The following is a 5,228-nucleotide window of genomic DNA, read 5'->3' on the forward strand; positions in this document are numbered from 1 at the left end:
TTTACTTGAAAATATTTTAATGTAAAATAAATCTAATGTAATATAAATAATCTAGTATACTAAATGCAAAGAAATGAATTAAAAATAATATAAAAGTTCTATTTTAGATTATTACGTATAAAAAAACAAAATTTTCATTCGATATCACTTAATGTTTATTGCGTTTAATGTAAAATAAACATAAGACATATATAAGTATATAGTACACGCGTACGTGCGTGCGCGCGTGTGTGTATGTGTACATATACGTATGTTAGTCAAATGTTTGAACACGTGATTTTTTGAAATTTTACGGAAAGTTAAATATCTCAGTGCGAAAAAATCGTTGAAGAATTTTTTTAAATGTATTTTAAGAGGAAAAATAGAATTTTAAACTGGCACTTTCATATTTGACATCTTGTTTCTAAATTAAATCAAATTAAATTTGATATTTTAAAAAATAATTTTGTTTTAAAGTTCTGTAATTTAATGAACTATTATCGAATTAAATGTAACAAATAAATATTTTAAAGAGTACATTTAATGAGTTTTGGAAAAATGATAGACGATAATTTTTTTATAAGAATATTAATTTTTTTGTATAATGTACAGTTTGGTAGATACAACTGTATTATTGTCCAACATGTCACCAAAAGAATTTACATTTTGTTGTTGAAATAATATTAAATAATGAATATCCAATAGGCTTGATTTTTAATAAAATAGAGGATGTTGATTATTACAAAACTTGATGGTTCTAAATTAGATATAAATAATAATGAAAGAAGAATCAAAACTTTTCCTTACATTAAAATATTTCTGAAATTGTATCTTCAACTATCGATATAAATGAGTTTTTGATCGGATACAGAATATTGAGTAAACTTAATTCTTTTATAAAAAGACATAAAGATAGCGATTCGATGAAATGTAATAATAATGTAGTTTATAAAATTGTTTGTAATGACTCGTCATATGTTGGCCAGACTAATTAAGACCATCACACACAAAAGCCCGGTTTTTCATTATCTGGTTAAACTTAATCTAATATTTCATCCAATCAGCTTCATCTATGTTATTATAAACACCATTAGATAAAATATCAAGTTAGCCTAAGCACAAGTTAACGAAGTAATGAAAAATCGGATCAAAATGACATAAGTTGCATAACCACAGTATAAGCTGCTAGACCAATGAATATCCGACATAAAAACGCCATATCGATTTACATAAGATGCTCATTGGTCCATATGCGATTATGCAGCAGTCATTTTATGTGTGATAGTTCTAAGAGACAGTTAAAAACATGTGTCTCTGAACATAAAAGAAACTTAAATTAAGATATTTCAAAACACTCAGTTGTTACAAATCATATGCTTGAATTTAATCATTCGTTTGGTACGATGTGAAAATATTGGATACTAAATAAAATTATTACAAAAGATTAATATCGGAGATGATTCAAAGCTCAAAAAAACAAGATTAACTCAAACGAAGATACATGTCTATAATTAGATGAGACATATTTCCACATACTTGATAAAATTTATAATAACGCATATTAATTGTTTATATTTGAAGTTAGTTCATTTGGCTTTTATTATTCGTCGAAGCATGATGGAAGTAATACTTGCACCATGAGTCAAAAGTTATCTGTCATTTCTCGACCATTTATATTATTGATAGAAGTAAAAATTTTATTTTATTTCATCGTTTTATTTATTATTAGTATTCCATCATTATATACTGTTTTCTTATCATTTTTATTTATTACAAGAAGTAGAAATTATACAATAATTATAGTCTATCGTTTTATTAAATTGTAAGTTTGCTCCATTTTTATTTTAGATTATGCAATCAGTTCCTCAAACTTTTGCATTGTTTAATTTTTTGTGATATCTCATTAGATTTCTCATTAAATATTTATGCATAATCAACAGGAAATTATAATGGGAGCATAATCAGTGTGATTTTATAATAAATGAGGATATCACAAGAGAGTATAAATGTTAATAGATTATACATCACAACATCGTGGACGTTTTTATTACAACTGGTGTAACTCTATTAATTTTTATCATTGTGATATTTATTACATCAGTTTCTATGTTATAATTTATGTTTCGATTAATCTAAATGCGACTGTGTAAGTCAAAACTAGTTTCGCGTTTCTTTAATATTAACTTAAACACATTAAATTAATTTATATTATTTAATATCCAATGTAATAGCTCGTCTTTGGCCGTATTCTATTTCGAGTTTATATTGTTTTTCCATAACATGCAAGCCAAATTTATTTAATTTTTTTGTTTTGTAAAATTTTATTGTATAAAAATTTATTTCTTTTTAATGTTTTTTGACTTCAAAATTAAAAAGTACATAGGAAAAGAATAAGAGAGAAAAAATGTTTTTTTTTAATGTAATTGATTTTTAAACTTATTCTACAATGTGCTTTTTGCTTTCTGCTTCTTGTTTTTTGTTATTTTTTACATCTTGTCTTTTGCTTCTTATCTGGTTTTTCGTTTTCTATTGCCCGAGATAAAAATTAACGGACGGATAAAAATTCGGAAGAAATAGGAAACAAAGAGCAAGAAATTGTCATTAAAACGGTCGCAAAGAGGGGAAAAAGCAAAAGATAAAACACAAAAAATAAGAAACAAAGAGCACATTGCAGAATAGGCTTAAAACGTTCAAAAAAAATTTATTTATTATTTTAAAAGTGTTTAAAAATTTTTGAAAAAATTTATATTAATTAAACATATTATAATAAAAGGATAATTTTCGTATAGTTTGTTTTAGAAAAAAATCAAGCTTAAAGAAATGTAAAAAAATTGTTCATATCTACGAAGGTCGTCTGAAAAGTTTTGAGCCTCAACATGAAGATGGCATTACTGGTCAAAATCATTCTCTGGTACTACAATCGTACACCCAAGGACTTCGATTCTTTCCCTCGGTTATTTTTTTTAAAACTTCCAAAAATTCAAGTTATTTCGTCTTTGCGTCAAATTTAGTTGTAAACGAACGTAAGGTTCGTTATTCGTTCATCCGTATTTTATTCGTTTATCTAAAATTTTAAAACACATTTTCTTATTTGTATATTTACTCGTAAATTGTGTTATTTTAACATTAAGAAATATTAAATATCGATTATACAAAAATATTTAAATATCATAATCACATTATATGTAAAATTATATATATTATAATACTTAAAAATGCTAAAAATTTAACATAATTTTAACAAGGATTTGAATGGATTGTTTCTAACACCAAATGCAAGCACAAACGCACATATATAAATTTTTATAATAATTTTATATAATTTATAATTTTTTAGTAATTTAGTATCAGAATGTATTTTAACCCTTTTTTATTTGAGATATAATTTTTAATAAATAATAAATGAAAATTAAAAAATCAAATGAAAAATACTTTATTAGAAACTATATAATTTTGTTTTAGAAAAAAAAGAAAGGTTCGTTATTATTATAGTCATTCATCTCATAAAGATAATAGTCGGCATAAACTATAACATAATGTGCTAAAAATTGTAATTATAAAAATTATTATAAAATAATAACTATAAATATATAAAATTTTTTAGAACAAAAAATTGTTCTGAACACTCGATGTATCAGCTTGAGTATTTTTACTTTAAAACATTAAGTAATAAAAAGATATAAAATAAAAAAAGATAAATCGATTCGTTACGCTAATAATGGCACTATCACAGATATGATCAACTTGTCTCAATAAGTTTTCTTTTTTTCATGAAAATTCTAAAATAATCACAGGTACTTTTGCAAGATTACAAGATCTTTCTCACACTTTTCGAGATAAATCAAGAAATTTCTCGCGTGAATTATTTATCGAATCGCGCGACACAATACAATCGTCACATTTGGACACTTCGGATCCATTTATCATTTACACGACTGTTATTAAGGAAACAAAATGTTCGGAATATTTCATCAGAATACGCGAATCAGAATTCTATATGTATTGTGATTGTTCGTGTAGCAACTGACATATTTAGCAATTTTCGTTCTTATCGAGGCGCATTGTTTTTAAGATAGCTAGACTTATTACATCTGAAACACACCAGCCTTGCCTGACTTAATTATAAAAGTTTTTAGCGTATTCCCATCCAAATTTGCAAAACTTTCCGTCTGTGTCACAGCCATCATATGATTAATAGCAAACCTAATACAAAATTCTTCTAGCTCCTAAATATTAGGTTAATGAACTATTACTAAGCGTTAATAAAGATAATGTTTAATTACCTCTTCATTGTATTAAACTGCAACGCTGTACAAGTAAGCAACGTTCGATACGCTAATTCCTTGCTTTATTATCTGAATGCAGTGCTTCATGAGATTATTCTCGCAGTAAGCATCAGCAAAGTCCAAAAGTTCTATAATAAAAGACATTATTCCGACACTCAAGCCAATAACTGGTTTATGATGTATTCGACTTACCTGTCGCTTTCTCCATAGGTAAATTGATCATGCCAGAGCATAAGTATTTCAGGAAGGCTTTGTAGATGACATAGGAAAATTGATGACACTATCAAAATTTGGTAATTTTTATTTAAATAACAATGATCCTTTGTTAAATAATTACCTTTGATTGTTTTTCGACCAATCATATCGAAACATGTTTCTAAAATACGAACAGCGGATTTTGAAAATAGCTTTATGCACAAAGATACTTTGACCCTCCACTTTTATTGTGAGATCACTTGTATGCTATATCAAGACAAAAATTATTAGAGACAAATGTGTGCAATATTAACTAAGTACACAAAATATTAGTCGCTATATTTGTTGTTAATGAATTAAAATCAAGAACAATGTATTACACAGTTTTAAGTGTTAATTAAAATGCTCATCCTTAGCTCAAGTATTTTTTTCCTCCTAAAAGGAATTCTTTGAATTTCTGTTAAAAAGACTCAAGCTAAAAACTGTCTTATTATTGGTGCTTTCCAGCAAGGACACAGTCAGATACTGTGTTACACAGTCGAAATATCACAGTAATATTTTGGCAATATGATGTCTTAAATAATTAAGAATGACATTATAATTAATAATGCTTTTATGTTTTATTAACATTAGAGATGTCATTAAGACGTTATTAAAATATCACAAAATTATACATACACACACATAATTTAAGTAATATTTAGTTTATTATAATATTATATAATAGTTATTGTATTGACAATCAGTATTATTTTCTAATATTATATA

The 5,228-nt window shown here is 25.6% G+C and overlaps 1 protein-coding gene and 1 pseudogene across 1 annotated transcript in view; both read right to left on the reverse strand.

Annotated features, from left to right (window-relative positions):
- Positions 1-2,151: 2,151 nt before the first annotated feature.
- LOC108747297 (40S ribosomal protein S7) overlaps positions 2,152-5,228 on the reverse strand; it is a 19,066-nt gene continuing 15,989 nt past the window's right edge. Inside the window, exon 6 of the mRNA XM_018484692.1 lies at positions 2,152-2,162. The gene's annotated coding sequence lies outside the window, so the exon portion shown is untranslated. The remainder of the gene's footprint in view (positions 2,163-5,228) is intronic.
- The window catches only part of LOC108747266, a 1,489-nt pseudogene continuing 325 nt past the window's right edge, over positions 4,065-5,228 (reverse strand).

Source organism: Trachymyrmex septentrionalis, unplaced genomic scaffold (assembly GCF_001594115.1).
Source record: "Trachymyrmex septentrionalis isolate Tsep2-gDNA-1 unplaced genomic scaffold, Tsep1.0 scaffold197, whole genome shotgun sequence".
Lineage (NCBI taxonomy): Eukaryota > Metazoa > Arthropoda > Insecta > Hymenoptera > Formicidae > Trachymyrmex > Trachymyrmex septentrionalis.